We start from the raw sequence: 18680 nt of genomic DNA, 5'->3' as shown, positions 1-18680 counted from the left end.
TGGTGAAAACTGTTTTTACTGTTACATTTATAGATGCCTATATATATATAATTTTGATATTTAAATTTACATATATGTATGTATATAATATAGATTTATATATATTTATACATTCTTATATATACACACAAACATATATGTGTGTACATGTAAATAATGTATATGCATATATTACAAATGGTTAAGCAGTCTTGAAGTGCTCGGTTACCCCACAGATTTAAAAGTAATCTTTAACAGGAAAGATAACACAGGCATCCTGACTCCCATTCTTCTTTTCTGAACATTGGTGTTTTCTCTCTTACGAGTGTTAACATTTCTCCAGCCAATATAAAGTGTTTATTCTGCAGATAAATCTGAAAAGGGGAAGCCTTGTCTGCTCTCATGGTTGTTAGAGGGACAGCATTTTCCTTGTGGTTTGATTGAACATGAAGCTACAGATGCTCTCCATAAGTATCAAAGCATTACACCTGCACTGAGTAAACACTAATACAACTGTTTTTTTCTGAAACATGATGGTTTTCTCTTGCCTGCTTTGTACCTTCTTGAAGGCAAACCAGGTCAGGAAGTCCTGAAGATCAGCCTATTTGTTTCCAACTATGGCTGTAGGTCTTAACAGATCGTTTCCTTCAGAACATCAGCTGAACTAATACAGATATTTCAATTTTTTTATTTTGTGTGAGAGTGTGTGTGTGTGTGTGTGTGTGTGTGTATTTCTGTCTGCTTGGAGCACCTGTGGTGGTGATAATGCATTGACAAAAATAACCACAGGGATATTTTAAATTCCTTTTTTCACAGACTAAACTTTACTAGTGAGGTTGATGTTTAAAAGACATCTGTATAACCCAGGCATGGTGATTTCTGTAGATCAGCTATTTTTCTTCTACAAACCTACATAGGAACCTAAAGGAAGGGTGGTGCCAAAATTACAGTCTTGATCATATACACTTACGTTGCAGCTGTGCCTCTCCTGTCCCTCCTTAATGGCAGTAGCAGGGCTGTAAGAACCTGCTCAGTCACAGGTGTGACTTTTTGGTTGATGAGACAGAGCTCCCTTCCTCTTGCTCACTACTGCCAGCTCTCCTGATTGAAAAGGCTGCAGCAGGTGGTCTGATATTACTGAGCTGCCCCAGACCCACAAATTTGAGTTTGGGTTTGATAGAGATCATTAGTGAGTACTTGGGAACATACAGCTGCTGTTAAATAGAAGAAAGGTTAGGTTTGTCTTGGTTTGGTTTAGTTTGTGCTGTCTATTTAGTGAAAACAGGACAAGACCAGATTTGCAATAACACTGGGAAAGCTTTACAATAACTGGTGTGCCAAATCCAAAAGATTACCAGTTGTGCAGTAGGACTCAGAATCACAGTATTCTCTTTTTAAAGTCAGATGAGTTTTAAATTAAAAACATGTTGTTTGTCTGTTTTTTTAAAACTCATGTGATCATCTGTTACAACTGTGAGAGCTGGAAACATCATGATCTGAGACTCCGGGGTTTAAAGAATACAACGGGGCTGATAATGAAACAACTTACAAGTAGCAATGATGCTATACACTTGCATTAGCCCTTTCTTTTTAATGATGCTGTGGTTCTGTAACAAATGAAGCACGCAGAGTATCTCCGCTAGGAATGACTCAGGGATTAAATGCTGTCAGGGGATTGGGGTGGTTACGCCTCTCACAGCAACGCAGGGGAGCTTGAAAAGCCACTGGACGGGGCTAGATCTGTTGAAACCAGAAGTCTTGGTCTGCGTAACAGGAGGCGGCCTCAGGTGGCTAGGAAGCTGTCTTAGGCAATGGTTAACATAAACTACCGGAGATGCTGCAGTAGTGGTGGTGGTAGTGTGTTCTGTGCAGGGTGCCCCTGCTAACATAAAATTCAAAGAATCTATGAGAAAAATGTTCGTGTTAAGAATAAAATTTGTTTTAAAAATAGATGGTGAAATAAAGAGCATAAAAGTAGGCACTTCAAAAGACATTTCACAGCAAGCAATATTTCACATTAGGCATTGCACTGTATTTTTATACTTTTTCTTCAGTTTATCATCCTGAGTAGTCCCTCAGAACATTCCTTATGTGACCCTCAGAGCTTCTGTCAAAATCCAGTTGCAAACCAATCTCATAAGCAAAGCAGGAGTTTATGTTGCTAATTAGTAAGACCAACTCAAAGATGAGCTCACAGTCCCAGAGGCAGCAATAAGTTGTTCCAATCTCTGTTAAGAAATGAGATCTGTTTTTTCTGCTGCTCCTACTCAGTCAAACTAATGTATGGAAACAGAGCTGTAATGTTGTGCTGCGAGAATAAGTCAGTATCCTGTCCAGTGACAGCAAAAATAAATTACTCAAATGACAAGAAGATGTACTCTAAGGCCTCGTTACCAGAACTGAGGTTAGCTAGTTGAAGTGTGCTCCATAAAGCAGCCAAGCTCCTTGGAAGAAGCAAACCTCTTGAATCTAGATGTCAGGGCTCTGGACCCAAAGGTCTGCAAGTCCTTTCCTCCACCATCAACACAGGCAAAGGCTGTGGGATCTTGAGAAGAAATTGTGAACATGCATGTTTTCAATGACTGACCTTCTTGCAAGCATAGGCACAGTCTAATGCTCGCCTGCATGGGTTTCAGACAACTGGTTTTAAGCCTTTTCTCTTTGCATATGCTGCTGTCGAGTGCACTTGCTATGCCAAAGATTGATACAGTCCCAGTGTTCACAGGAGTGGCAATTGCTACCAAGGCACTTCAGCAGATAGTTGGACATATTTGCAGAGATCTAGTGAGAGTAGATTTGGTTATCGCTATCCTGTTCCTTCACTTTGCTCCAGATTACTCATCTCCCACAGAGCGTTGAGAACAGCAAGTGAGCACTCCTCAGTGGAAAACAAGCTTGGTTAAGCGGTCTATGACAATTATTTAAACCTAGCTGACAGAGTTTGCACTGGTATGTTTGAAGACCATTTACGTGATCAATCCTAGGAGCTTTGCTCAGGAGGTATCAAAGGGACAACATGCCAGTGATGTCCAATAACTCTTAGACTCTTCTTCAAGAGAATGTCTGACCATTATCACAGTCAGCTAGATAGAAAAGCAACATGCAGTGTGTGCTAATAGCATGCGATGTCTGCAAGCAGCAAGTGTTATCCAAGTATCTTTAGGGGACCCCTGCTATAGAACACTAGTACCGTAATACTTGAAAGTAGATAGTTTCATCTTCTTGACAACGAACAGTTTGACAACAATATACAGGAGCTGTGGCATTTCTAGCAATCAGAAATGTGGTAATAGCCTTGTCAACTTATTTAGGAAGGCTGTGAGTTTTTCTTCCTGACATAGATGTTTATCACTTCTTATTACACGCAATTCTGTACCAGCAGGACAGATTATCATTACTAGGAGTTAACCATAGTATGATAACCTGGAGGTCACAGCTTCATTGTCCTAGAAAGTGTGGAGGTATAACAAAGAATGATCTCTGTCCCAGAAGCCTGGCACTCAAACTAGAGGGCTATTGGCTAGAAAGGTGATAAAACAAACAGCCCTGGGGAGCAGAGGGAATATGAAACAGTGCAGAGGCAGCCAGGAAAACAAGGATTACATAAAACACGTGTGAGCTGCAAGAGATTCTCTTCAAGTTTCTGAAATGCCTCACTGATACAAGAAATCTTCCAACAGATTTAACTTTTATTGTAAGCTCGATGTGTATGTTGTGAACACATATGAGAATTTGGTATGTTTCCAGACTTTTTAAAAAAGGAAAGGGAATGACACAGAATATGTTTGGGCTTTCAGTTGCAAAAAAAGTTATCCTTTATCATTATGTTAAGTACCATTTGAATACAAAGGTAATTCATCCTTAACCTCTTCCTTGTATACTTACAAAGTCACTAAGTAGGGAAAAAAAAGCTGAGTATATCCAAGGTACCCCTCCATCAGGGACAGATTGTTTCCCACAGTTCATGTATTAATACTTTTCCACTCTACCTGCAAAAAGACTTTGCTGTTCTTGCTATGAAAGTCAGGTGTAGTTTTGCAGTAGCCTCTGCTTATTTCTCTTTTCCTATACCCTGTTCCTATTGAGCTATGTAGCTTCTCTCTCCAGTAAGTTTATGACCTTCAAATATGGGTTTTGGTTAATATGATTTTAACCAAAGAGCACCCACTGCTCTTGATTTACACGTTAGTCCCTTCCGCTCATTGATAATTTTTCTTATTTTGTCTGCACTCCTGATACTGATAGTGTCAGAATCGTTTTAGCAATATAAGGCCTGGGACTCACTGCAAAAATGCTGCTGATGTGGCTTCTGTGATATACTCTGATAGATCTACATCTCTTCACCCCACGATAGGATGTCTTTGCATGTACCTGCTCTCTTCTGCTCACTTAACTACACTCTCCAAAGCAGCGTTCTGTGCTCCCTGGATGTAATACACTAAGCAAGAGAAATTACAGATTCGTTAAAACTGTGGCCAGAAATAACTTCAAGCGCAACAGTTCTGCAAGTTTTGAACCTTTCAGTTAAAAGCAATCCAAAGAAAGACTGCAACGGTGAGAGGGAGAGTAGGGAGGGAGAAGCCAGCAAACATTTGGGAAACTTAATCAAAAGCCTCCTGCACTTTCTTCAGCACACAGACACTGTACGGTCTCAGAGGGGAAGCAACTGGCACTTATTCCTGGGAGAGATTTTCTGGGCTGTGTTGAAGCTACAGCTGTAGTGTGCCCTCTTATGGCAACACCAGTTGCTTTCTCTCTCAGTTTCACACAATGGTGTTGCGCAGGGGGAGGCAGGGGTTGCTTTGATTTTTTTTTGTTCTTTTTTCCTTTTCCCGGAAAAAGATACGTGGGAAGAAAGTATTAACTTTGTATGCTGTGGCATGTTTAGAAAACAGGCTTGAAGCTTCACATCCAGAGCGTCAAGCAGTGCCCCAACTGCCAAAGAAGATGAGATAGTGAACAAAACTAAAAGAGACACTAAATGTCATCAGGTTTAGCATTTGCTGATGACACGTATGGCTTTCATGCCAAGGCATATGTAAAGTGAAAGAGGATTGTGGTTAAAGGCGTTGCATTTAACAGATAGCATCAAGTTATTTGACTGAATGTTTCTGTGCTGGCTCCGTTGTAAGCCAGGCTCTGCACATGTTCCTCTCCATTGCTACAGCATTCTGAGTGAGAGGATGACTAAAGTATTGCCATTATTTTGTAAATATTCTATCATTAGACCTGTTTGGAAGATTGTGTTCCCATGGCTTCCTCTCCCTCTGCTTCTGGTGCCTTGTTCTCTTCTGATGTTTTGCCCTTGTTGCTTCTCAAGCCACCCCCCTCCACCACCTTGGAGCCCCCCGTTCCAGTGCAGCACTCCCACAGCTCCCCTGCATTCCCAGCAGGACTCTCCTTCTCTGCTCACTGAAGGTGCTCCCAGTCTCATGGCATTTTCCAACCCACAAAGTCATAGTTGGAGTACTCTGGGACTCCTACAGCTCTTCCTTTCACATCTTTCGTATCAGAACAGCCACATCAGTGTTGCTTATTTGATATTGCCCCTCTGCTCATTGACTGTTTAAAAGCACACAGAAATCCCTGAGAGCTCAAGGCAAGAGTTACAACTGTGGCATTAATGTCTTTTACTGCAGTGACCTGGCACTGTCAAAAAAAAGAGGCATGGAGCAAACTCTGCCTTTCCCCAGTTTCCTGGTCAGCCTTGGAGATCGAATACACTCCAACCACTTCAAGTTTCCAGTTCCGGAGCTGACCTAACCTCATGTGCGTGAGGAAAATAAATGCATTTCCCCTGCCAGGCTCCTGACTTCTCCATCAGATTAAAACTTGACACCACATGGCAATACGCACGAGCCCTCACCGATGACACTGCACGCTCCAAGCACAGACTATTCCTGGGATGACCTGTCGTCCTGGGGTGCAGGTTCATAATGGTGCCCAGGAGCCATGCACGCACACCCTGGTATTTCTGACTGCAATGTATTTGTGTTTCTACTTTCCCTCTGGCTCATTGCCTTTTATATTTACTTCAGCATGCCTATTCACCTTAACATTAAAAAAAAAAAAATAAAAAAAACCAACAGTCTAAACACTTTTTTCTGTCAATCAGACAGCTTCTGCTGCAGCTCATTCTGCTGCAGTTGATCTTCCTAACATCTATCCTTCATTATAAGAATATAATAATCAGGCAGTTCCAGTACCTCTGATTATTGACACTAAGATCCATTATGTTTACTAGAAAACGGTGAAGTGGTCTCTAGAAACTAGAAACCAACCTGCAGGCTCACTTTAGATTTCAACCAAACCAAACCCCACTGGAATGGTGCTAAAAAACTATGCTAAAGCTATCCAAAATGTGACAATTATCTTGGCCCATCTTGCCCTAGAAATGAGAAGTGTAAGGTGATGCTGTCTAGAGTTACACCACCTCTGCCCAGCCTTTGGAAACACAGTTCAATGACCCTTAAATGTTCCTTTTGTAGTTTCTGTTTGATGATTTGACATGAATTTTGTAATTAAGTTAGCTTCTGTCACCAAGTTACAGTTTTCTATGTCAGAAGAAATGCTTTTTCTCGTAGACAGGGAGTGAAGATATCAGAATGCGGCCCTTCTTATTAAACTGCACAGAGGCAGTTGAGAGTTCTACTGTTTAACATCATTCCCCCTATGTTTAACATCATTCTCCCTGGTGCTTGCTTGTTTGTTCTTCAAGGCTTGCATTTATTTTACTGTTTACAGTAAGGTTTGTGCTGTGGAGGAGCACAAACTGGTGGTGGGGAGGAGACTGCTGGTGGGGAAACTCTAGGAGGAACAGAAAGGTTTCTGTGCCTTTGAGATGTTCATTCACATACCCCCAGCTTGATACGCAGCAAATAAATGCTTGCTTTAAGTAGGAACACAGACCAGGAAAGGATCTTGTAGGCTACAGAGCCCAGTCCTTTACTGTCTCTGGTAACTATAAAACATAACGCTTTCTACCCAACACATCAACCTTTCTTAACATTATGATAAGCGTTTTTTCTATAGCTGCTCTAAGTAGAAGGTTGCTCGAGAGCTTACAGGTCTCAAAGACAGAAAACTTGTCTTAATTTCCAGCGTAAATTTATTCATGGCTAGCTTACATTCACCTGTCCTTTACCAACAGACCTCGGTGTACAATACCTCTTCTTCCTTCTGTTTCATCATACCCTCCCCCATCCTTCTCAATGAAACTCCTCCTTCGTTCTTGAGTCCTCCTCTTGGTTGCCTTCCCCTGCACCCTGCCCGTATACCTGCTACCTGTGGGGGCCATCCCTCACGCACAAAGCACAGCCCTTCACCCCTCTCCTTCCCTGGGATGGGACCTGTGTGACAACCACTGGTGACCCCGAAGATGGAAGGAAGGGGCTGTGTCTCAGCCTGGTAGTTCGTCACCCCGCTCTTGCCTCTGCTGCCAGCAGCTTTCGGTGAGCATTTACTGGTTTCCTTAACTGCATTTGCCTGCCTTCATTCTTCCCTTCTTGTTTTAACACACGTAGAAAATGAAGGTGTGAACACTCTTACTTGAGTCATTACCTTAAGGCTTCTGGTTTTCTTCCTTAGCTTCCCCTCCAGCGGTCCCCAAAATAAAAGAATGAATTCTAAAAGGATAAAAATAATATAGACCTGTGCAAGGAACAGGAAAAACTCACCCGAATGAGTGCCAATAGCTGCCAATTCTAGTCTCTTAATTTTTGCTTTCAAGGCTGGGAAGCTCTCCATATATCTGCAGGGATATAAACGAGCTGATACTGGATAACACTCAAATGAATATGTTCTATGAGAGTTGAAGTACATTTTGCAGAATATGTGTACATAGTCGACTGAAGGACTTTATCCAAAATTGAAACTGAGCATCTAGCTTTTCTTAACAAAATCATGGTAAAAACCATCCTTTTCTATTCTCAATTTAAGCAGAAGAAAGCAGAGAAAATTCAGGGCCAAATGGTGTTTGAAAATATACCTCAAACACATTGAGGATACTTGGGCATTGTGGCTGAGCTGGAGCACTGCGTTGGCTCCACTCCTTCAACCATTCACAGCGCTGACAAGTTCCCAGGGAGCTCCTTGTTAGTGTCAATATGCACAGAGCATCCTTCTCTCTAGAAAACATCACAGTTATTCAGAGTCCTGGCCCAGAGAGATGATGTCTCCTGGGATCAAACCCATGTGGTGGTATGGTGCCTCACACAGATCACCAAATTTTGCAGATTAATCATTATCTAATATTTTATTTTTACTAGAAGCCATCTATGTGGTTTCACAACAAATGAAGGCTGGAGTGTGCCTCTCTGTGTGTGTTCCACTTGTGTATGCTCGTTTCAAGCAAGGATCTGCTTTCTTCCAAAGATATTTTGCTGTGACAGTCATATTATAATGGATCTGTGTTCACTCACAATGCTGACTATGATAATTTATCAGAGGTTATGTACAAATTTCCTTTCTTTTAGTAATGAAGTCTATGGATTTGGGTACATGTAGAAAGCAAAATGTCATCTGCAGTGACATGTCAGTAAAAGATGGAAATCCAAAGGTTTATTTCAGTAGAGGAAAGCATTTCTTAATTTTGTAGAGGAGAGAAAGGAGAGAAGGAAGGAAGGAAGGAAGGAAGGAAGGAAGGAAGGAAGGAAGGAAGGAAGGAAGGAAGGAAGAAAGGAAGGAAGGAAGGAAGGAAGGAAGGATACTGTCTTTTTAAACTGTATTTGAAATTTTCTAGATTTCTGAATTGGCTCAACATGAATATTACTCAGATAAGAGGAAAATACCCTGCTATAATGGACAGATAAATCTGATTTATGCACACAACACAAAGCTGTGGGATTTATAGTAACTTATTTTATTAAAGTGGAGGGGTTCAGGCAAGAGTGGATCATTATATTTAAGTTTGGAACTATCACTCTAAGCAAGTTCTCCAATTTCCACCACCAACCTGGAATGATATCACAATCTATGAGCCATCACAGCAGCTGTTTCTAAGGTATTTAAAGCACCCTACCTGCATTGGTTCAGCAGTTAAAAGCAAGGATAGACCAAAATTTTAAGAAAGCATGTGGGACGGGTTTTCTGTGGATAATAAGGGAGTGTGGGGCCTTCACAGCATCCCATTAGCATTGCCCAGTGTAACTGTCTCCCTTGATGAGGAAGAGATGAGGCCACACACAGGCCCTCCACCTCTCTTCCGTCTCTGTCCTGGCTGCCCCAGCGGAGGGACACAGCAACAAGTTTTAAACGAGCTAACTCAGGTGATGAGGACAGTCTAACAGCAGCTCTGTTGTGAATTTATTCCACTGCAATCAACTGATCCCAATGCCTGAACAAAATTATTTAAAGTTTGCTCCTATATCTTTATATAATGCTTTCAAGGGCAGTATAGACACACTGTTTGCTTTAGGTAGGTGAAGGGGTAGACTAAGCATGTGATGCACTACCGGTGATGACTGGCAGCATCCCCTCCCGGCTAGCTGGTCATTAGGGTATGTATGTGGATCATGCCGTGCATTTCCCCTCCTTTGAATGCAGTCCTGGGCAAGGAAAGTTATCCTCCCCCTGTTTTCAGATGTGACCTGCTGCCTGCCTGTCACCAAACACGCCTTCCTCAGTAGCTTTGAGCAGTACATGTCCACAGTGGTGTACTGGTGAGTGCTATGGGTTTGCTCTCCAGAGGCACACACTTCAGCACTTCATCTGTGTAACATTTTGTAGAGCACAAATGCAGTAGAGTTACAACTATAGGTACTTCTCAGTGGTAGAAAGGGACCAGAAAAGCATCTTCTGGGTACAACAGTACCAGTTATTCCACAGAGGACAGAATAGGGTGTGTGGGATTTCAGTGTTTCTGTGGCCGTGCTTCTAATGGTTCTGAATCTCCATTTTAATTGCTAGTGACAACATGAGGCAGATGTTGAAAATAAATTGTATTAATTGAATAGTGTTAGTTAAAAAAGACTACGCAAAGGAAGACTGGAAGCTTGGGCTTGGAAGGACTGGGTGTACATGTCACTGCTCTTCCCACCACCTTGAGATCACAAGAAAGCTTCACCTGACTTCTGCCAATCTTGTAGTAAGGTTAACTAGAGGCGCAGAGGCAGGTGGAGTTTAATGGGGCGTGAGCCCCACGGGGTGACCTGTGCGGAGTGATTCTGCACCCACCCCGCTGCTGGCAGAGTGGCCTCTCTCCTGGCCTCCTACCAATAGTCTGGTTAAGCGGTGCTCGGCGTGTCTCTCTAGTCGCTGTGTGGAAAAACCCAAGAGCTTATGTGAAGGTTCCAAGGCAACTGGGGTCCCCGGGCCCACGCCAGCCTGCACAACTGGGGAGGATGGAAGGCCATTTCTCCCCTCTCCTGCCATCCTGAATTATTGTCTGTGCCATCCTTTTGCTTTCTCACAGGGGATAAAGACCACCAGGAAACACATTTAAAAATCATCTGTGGCACACAGAAGGAGAAGAGAGAAAGTTGTTGGTACATTTCAGCAAGCCTCGTTAAAAACATCTCTAGGCACTACAAAGTGCATGTTATCAATATGCATATGTGATGTCTCTGAGGCAGAGTTGCCTTTAAGGTACATATTCAGCAGGACAACATTTTCCCATGTGAGGCAAGGAACAACAGTGAATCATATGTGTGGGAGGGAAAGGCCTTCCGGCTATGTACAGTATTTATTCCCTTTTGTGTCTTGCTTCCCCCCCTCCCCTCTTTTATTAATGGCTTTTGCAATTACTGGTAACAGGGTATTGCTAGCTGGCAGAAAGCGGTGACTTCTGCAGTTGATTGTTTGCGGGAAGCTGGATGTATAGGGGAAGGAAACGATGCTCGTGTGCTGGCTTTGCTCACCCCTCCGACCCCCGAGCGAGAGCCAGCCGACACACTATTTGTGTTCAGCACTTGCCTCCCCAGCTGAATGTCACATTACTTGACCTCACATAAATACACACACAGATGTAGAAATACAGAAGGTGAGGCCTGCAGTGCACATATTAAAAATTTCTACTGAAGATGTCAGCAGGGGGCCCAGAGAAGCTGATTTAGATTTAGAGGGAATCTGAAGGAAAAGTATGGCACCCAGCTCTGCCTGCAACCACAGAGGTTACATATAGGATTTGGGGGTTTATTTCTCACCCTACTAAAGAGGGTTTCCGCCCCAGGAGCATTAGCACTGGAAAGCATTGCGAAAAGCAGGCAGATGCACCAGCACACGTGATGAATGCTACGGTATCTCAGGATGTTAGCTGAGTTCCTGGTGAGCTGACGGGACAGCACTGGCATTCAGCATCTCCCTAAGCGTCGATCGATAATTGTCAATGGATGTGAACGGTGACATGCAGTCAGTAGACAGCAGGTTGCCCATGGTTTTGGCAATAAATTACAGCCAACCAAGACGGAGTACCCAGGAAGGTGTAGCTGTGATAGAAGAACCCCGATGTCCCAGCTGTAAGCACATTCTGGCAGTGGGGATGTTCTCCAGCAACTGTACAACAGGTCTGGGGGCTGGCAATGTGCTTCCCAGAGAATGTGACGGAGGTAAAGGGCAGGCCCCATTTAAAAAAAAATGACTGTTACGTTGCTTTTAATAGAATTATGTAGTCTAGGAGCAGCAAGATCCAGTACCAATGTGTATTGATGAAGAGCTTGTGCAGCTGTGACTATGTAAGCCCTGTGAAAACATATACCACCGGGACAGAAATAGTGGAGAGCTACAGCTTCCTTATGGTTCCCTTTTCTCCTTGCCTTCCCTCCTCGCTTTCCCTTTGTTCAACTACGTGTGGATTTAGAGATTCCTGCTGAAGCTGAAATGTCAAAATGCAAGACACTGTATAATTATGGGAGTATAAGTAACCTAAAAAATTTTAACTCTGAATAGAGCAAAAGAATTAAGAAAGAAACATGAAAGTTGGCATCACTGAGCTGGCAGTGCTATCACTTGCAAGCGCTAGTATCAAGATATCTCTGGTTGGTAAGTTCTGCTGCTCATTCCCTTTTTTCTCTTGCTAGAAGAGCAGAGGAGCACTGGCGAGAGGTGAAAGGGTAGCAGGGAAAATGGGCAGGCGAAATGAGCAGGGTGAGGCTCATAGGAGAGGCTGGGAGAGGGATCGCAAGAGGCAAGCAGAGCCAACAGCTCATGGATGAGAAAAGAGCATCTGGAAAAGAACTGAAAGGTTTTGAGGCACGAGCAAGTAGAAATGGTTGGCAGCTTCCTGTCAGAGTGGAAAGGATGTCATTCTTTTCTGCTGAAAATGCCCTTTTAATAACTGTCCATCAGATAATATTTCTTAGAAAATTTCCAATTTTACCTGACTCTTATTTTAAATTTGTGTTGGGGAGGAATTGTCACACAGCTGGGATCTGACATTTCTGGCAGGCTCTTATCATTCACGTTTTCTACCTAGAGGCAAAGAGCGTGAGATCCTTCCAATCTGGGAGCTACAGCTGGGCTGACAGGGAGGCGCTGAGCCTGGCGCTTGCTTCCAGCCATCTGCCTGGAAGCCTCACACCATGGCAATTCTGTCCCCCTAGGCAAAAGTCAGGCTGACAAGACCCTTTCAAGACGGCAACCAGCAAATCAAATAAAGTCTTTGTTCCTTCAGATTGGAATGTTTCCCTTTTCTGCCCAAATGAGACATGGATGTACAAACAATTTTGTGAGAAAAGTCTGACTCTACCCATGACCTTAGAGAGTACAAAGGTCCTTTGGTAGCTGCTTGCCTGTGCTTCCACTGGCTAAATTTCCTGACAGACCAGTTATTTTGTCCCTGAGTTTCATATGGTTGTAAGCAGGACCAGTTGCCCTGGGGAAGAGGCTCCCCTGTACACAGTTCCGTCCCTGGGAGAGCTCAGAAACAAGGAATATGCTTGACTTCCCCTCTCCTCTGCCTCCTCACTGTGCCCATCACGGGCATTTGCTCTGCTCTTACAGTGACGGCTCTCTAGCTAACACAATTAAGCAGGGCACTGTAAAATGAGTACAGCCTAGCATCAGTGCTGATACATACAACAGACTGCAAATTTCACTGGCTGCATTAGGGACCATTCACCAGCCTACCTGACTCCTGCAGGGTCTGTTAGTTTCTGCAGAGGGCCCCACAGACCAAGCTCTAGGAGCCAGCTGACCCTGCAGTTTGCTTCCCACTGGGCTCCAGCTGGAGCATCCTCTAGGAAAAGATGATTTTGAGCAACTGGGAGAAAGCTTCTTCGTGATGCTCCTGAAAAATAAAACTTCATGGAGATTTCTTCTTCTATTCTACTCAGACTACTACAAGGTTTGGCACTGAACTTCAAGAAGGAGGCAGGTCAAGTGGAGACAGTCCACAGGAGAGCAATGAGAATGATCAGGGTTCTAGAAAACTAGATGCTGGAAAGACTAACCTGACTCTTAGTGTCCAGATGAAGCTCCTAGAATAGGATACTGACAGATATGTAAAACAGGGTCCTCTGTGGTGGAAAGGTTAGGAAAGAATGGATTTCATTCCCATAAAAAAAAATCATATGAAATGCTAGGAAAACTTTGGAAATTATAAGGATAAAGAATGCATTGACTGGAGAGTGAATCCGAATGTGTAGGGGAAAAAAAAAAAAAAGATAGGTAGAGGAAGTCTGGGCAGCTTCAGACAAACTAAACAGACTGTCTGAATCCTTAGCAGGGGAGACTCCAGGCAGCTACTCACTGGTTATGCTAAGGACCCGGGCATATGCCTGAGAGTTGTACGAAAAATGTTCTGCGGGTGGGATTGATTTATCTGCTATTTTGGCTTTGCCTGCACTACATTTACCTGTGTTAAATAAACAAAGAAAGTGCTCTAAGTATTGCTCTAAGATTGAATAATAAGTGGAACATTTCTTCTTTTGTTAGTAGCTTGTGTCCTTGCTTATTAAGTCTCAGGCTGAGCAGCCAAAGGGAGTGTTTGAGACATAAATGCCGGAGGGGACTGCCACTGCTGAAAGCAACCAGCAAGCAGCTTGAAATGTGCTACTTCTATTCATGGAAGACCATGATGATCAGAAATAAAAGCTCTGTGTCCTTTACTCCCTGCCCTCTCTTCTCTTTCCCCTGTTCCTCCTCCATCCCTTTGAATGGCATTCAGGAAGTTCAAAACTCATCCTTAATTGCAAACCAGTTACCAATAAAGCAAAATTGTTCTTTTGTCTTTTGCTAACTAAATTAGCAGAGATCAGTTTTGGACAAAATCCTCATTTTAGCTAGCGGTAAGATGAATACTAAGATTCCCCCTCCTTCTCTGTCTCTTTGTCTTTAGATTCAGTTTTTAAATCACCGCACCAAGGCTTCTACTCCTTGGAAAAATCTACAAAATGAAAATATAAGAGAAGTATCAAGACTATCAAGATTCATTTGCCCGTTCAAAACCAAATCTATCTCTCATAAAAAAGACCATGCTTATTCAATACTCTGAAAAGTAACAACTGCTTACACCAGACCCTTATGTGTCTTTTATGTCATTTCCTCATGAAAGCTTCCTCTGCCTTACGAAAGTCAAATACCTCAGACAAAGCCAAGCTTTGTTAGTCCTAGCAAGAAACATGAGTTCCAGTGCTAAGGACAACACAGAAAAAATTTCCTATCTCCTTTTCACATGTCTGTTAAGATTTTTAGCCCTAGCACAGCTGCTAATCACAACTGCTTGCTATCACCCAGAGAGCAAGACACAGTCTTTCAATCTATACCTGACACTTCCCAAGAAACTAATTGGAACCAGTGCAGATATTGTAAAGTGCTCCCTTTGCAAAGCAACTGCATGACAGAGAGCTGATCTAATGTGCAATGAGCAGTGCTGTGCTTCACTTTATAACAAGTCACTCCTGCAATTATTGCCAGATGTTTGCAAATGTTCTGTAAGTCTCCCATCTAACGTTAACTGCTCCTTCCAAATTTTTTACAGCATTCAAAGACTGAGGGTGCTGTTTAGCTAGTGCTAGCAAGAAAGAAGAGGGGAATTAAATAGCCCTTTTTCTTTTGTTCTTTCAGCTAATAGTAACAGGGATGAAACCACCTGAGTGATAGGAAAGTCCACAGTGCTACTGAGACACATGATAAAAATCTGATTTTCAGGTCTCTTATCTAAATGATATACCTCAGCCTCAGTAATGTGAGCTGCATTTCTATTTAGTCATGTAATTGAAAAGACTGAAATTTCATTGCTGGTGTATGTCATAATTTTGCAAAGAAAGAGCACCTATCTATTCGGATAATATTTATTAATACACAGATTAAGTGGCTCAGATAAAATCCTGTTGACACCGTTTCCTAATATACTCCTATTTGCAGGCAGCAGAATGAAATGTATTGACCACTTCATCCTGCTTTGGAACAGCTGCTGTAGGTTTTACCTGCAATTACCTACTGAAAATGAAATAAAAGATTAGTAGAAATAAGATGTCACTTTGGACTTACTGCTCCTGTTGCTAGGGAAACCTTAGAGTTAGCATCCTGATTAGGGCAAAAATTGCTGTAACCCAGCTGAACCTTTGTCAGCATCAGTGTTCAGCAGAACTGCAGATAGCCTGTTTGTCTGGCCAGGGACAGCGATTGCCCACTGTGGTCTCCTGGTTGACTGAACAGCCCTTTCTGATGGTGCCTCATCCAGACACCAGCTTACAAAGATACATAGCAGGAACTGTGTAACTGAATTACTCAAATACACCACCAGTGCGATTAGATGGGTAAAAGGGAAAGGCTGATGGAGGAAGGGAGGTTAATTATGTTTAATACCCACTACCTCTAGTATCAAACAATTCAGAGCTATCCAGGCACCCAGTGCCTGCCAACTACTCCTACAAGAACCCATTTCATACAGGAAGAACAATAATGGAGAGACATCAGTCAAGTGAGAGCTTGGCAATAAAACCTGCAAAAGGACTTGAAACAGTGGAGCAAGGCCAAAGAAAATGAAGATATTCTTATATGCTTGCGTCTGGGGCTCCAGTGAGGAAAAACAGGTGATTATGCAGAAAGCAATGGAGGTGGGAAGGCAAAAAGAGTGTTACACCCTCCTTAGGGAAGGACATGTCACGTCCTCACACTGTCCTGAGGAAGAGACTCCTTTGCATTTCTGGAGTGCCAAAGGAACTAATTTCAGGAAATCCTGACTCTCCTGCTTTCCCCCATACTGGGGAACCCTCTCTGAAGATCTCAGTGCCTGCAGCTTCACTTAGGGGACAAAGGTGGGTCCAGCACAGCACTCCTGACACTGTAAGACCTTAAAGAGGGCCCTCACTGGATAATGGCAAGAGAAGAGTTTTCAGACAAGTTTGGAGGCTTCAGAAGACAAGTTAGTGCTTTTTATTTGTGGAGTTTGAAAGCTGTCAGGGATCAATCTGTCAGCATAACCGAATTAACTGCAATCAGTACTTGGCTGGATTCAATGAAATAAATGCTGTTGTGTTTTTGTTCTTAGAGATAACTTCTGCTTCAACTCTATTAGGGGTATGACTTTTTAAAATGCCCTAGTTCTCAAAAACACTGTAAGAGACCTACTGCATCAGATGAGAAAGGTGGTGGGCCATTTTGTTTTTCAAAACTTTTGTAAGTAATAGTGCATTACCTATCATTTCAGCCAACACAACTACTGAACTTGAGCTGCATGTAAATCCGAGTGTAAATCTATAAAATTATCTCATATTTAAATGACTGGATCACTTTGTATCTGCCCGTTGGAAAAGAATCACCATCCTTAAGAGGAGAAACGCAAATGCTGCATGCTCAGTTCATGACCAGAAATGCCAAAACCAAACCACTTCATTAGTTCTTTCTTCTTTAATGTTACCTAAGTGCTGACTTTTTAAAATAATCTGGGATTAATATCTTAAATATGCACAGACATTCTTGCATTCTTCTATCCACAACTTCAGTACCAAAGGAAACATTATAAATGCCAGGCCTGTAGGAGTGTTGAAATGAAAATTACATTCAGAGCTCAGGAAATAGGAAATACTGCTTGCCTGTGTGCTTATGATACTTATTTCTTAGAGATTTGCAAACTTTAGCACTGAAATTTAATGCATGTTAATAGTTGATCTCAGGTCTTTTTAGCTGCAGTGACTTAACCACTGCTTCCAGCAGCCCACCACATCTTTCTGTAGTAGATTACACCACGTTGTGAAAGGCGTGGCAAAGAGGAGGGTGGGACCATTCCTTAGCCATCACAGGTCACAGCCAAATGAGTCATTACACTGAAATTCTCCTACAATGTCCCAGGCTGTGAACAGTGAAGTGCAGTCCAGCACTTGCAGTTATGGGAGTGCTGCGTCTCTAAAGACAGAACTTAAATATTCAGCTTTTGCTCAGGTGGAAAACTCCTTTCTGGTATCAGTAATTCTAAGAAAACTGTCATCTAATTGCTAAATATGACGAAAGAAATTTTTTTATTGTCTTACAAGTCTGCTTAATTAATGAAAATTTTCTTCTCGCATTTTTTTTTTCCCTCCACCAGCTACATGGAAAAGACCTTCCATGGGAAAATTGTGTGTGCATATATATATAATTATTTCACTCTCCAGTAGTGACTTGGCCGGTTCATAGCAGTTTAACAGCAGAAACATTGCTACTTTGGAGCACAGCAGACCATTTCCTAAAAGTAAGGAATTCAAATATTCTGGTTTGTAAAATATTACAGTGTATTCTATCCATAGCTGTGTATCTCTTCTGTCCCAAGAATTAAAGGTTCAGCAGCAACAAAATAAGTGAATCTTATTATGTATGGAAACACAGCTGTGAAGGGTTGCTGTTCCAGATATAACAAGAGGATTTCCTTTGTTCTTTTTCCCATGAGTTTTTGCAATTTGTTATATGTTCAGTCAGAAGACAGTCCAAGGCATAAAAACTTCTCCTTAACCCAAATGAGTAAAAACATAAAGCTGTTTTTATTACCTATACATCATACAATAGCACCGGGGTGCTATTCACACCACCATTTTGGTGGGTTGACCCTGGCCACCAGCCAAACGCCCACACAGCTGCTCACTCAGTCCCTTCTTTAACTGGATCTCTCCCCTGATATTATGCTCTGAGAGATTTGCAATCACTTTTGCTCCGAGTGGCCTTCCTGCTGTGTTCCTGCCTATCACCCCAGTAAGGACTGATCAGCAGAGGGCCTCTCAGACCCGCAGAGTGTATAGAGCAGTCGAGGTCTGCTGCGTACTTACTGCCTTGTGCTGGCACCCAGCCAGAACCTGCTCACTCTCCTCTCCCACAGGACAGGGAGAAAACAGGAGGAACCCAAGAAGACTGGTGAGAGAAGATCCTCTGATAGCGCTGGACGTCCTCTCCCAGAGGAGAAGAGGAAGGTGGGCCACCCACAGCCTTTGAAGACACCATGGCTGAGACAGAGGCCCAACTCCCAACGCCAGTGATCGCCCCCGTAAGCAGAAGGAACACTGGAGGCAAAGGTCAGCAGGTCCATGCCAGCATTCCTAATTAAAAGAGAAAGGGAGGATTTGTGGCTGCATTTTTCATTTCTGGAATAGTCAAGTGCCGTTTTCATGGTAAATATTCACCACCAAAAAGCTGGGAAATAGTGCCAGTCTTAGTATCATGTGTAGTGTGTGGATGAAGAGTATAAAAGCCATCAGCAGAAGACAAATATAAACCATTTTTAACTCCAGACAGAGGAAGTTCAGCATTACATGCCTATCTATCCGTGGTGCCTCATGGCATTCAGAGCCACAATC

The sequence above is a fragment of the Buteo buteo genome, chromosome 3 (genome assembly GCF_964188355.1).
Source record: "Buteo buteo chromosome 3, bButBut1.hap1.1, whole genome shotgun sequence".
NCBI classification, from domain to species: domain Eukaryota; kingdom Metazoa; phylum Chordata; class Aves; order Accipitriformes; family Accipitridae; genus Buteo; species Buteo buteo.
This window is presented reverse-complemented; position numbering follows the sequence as displayed.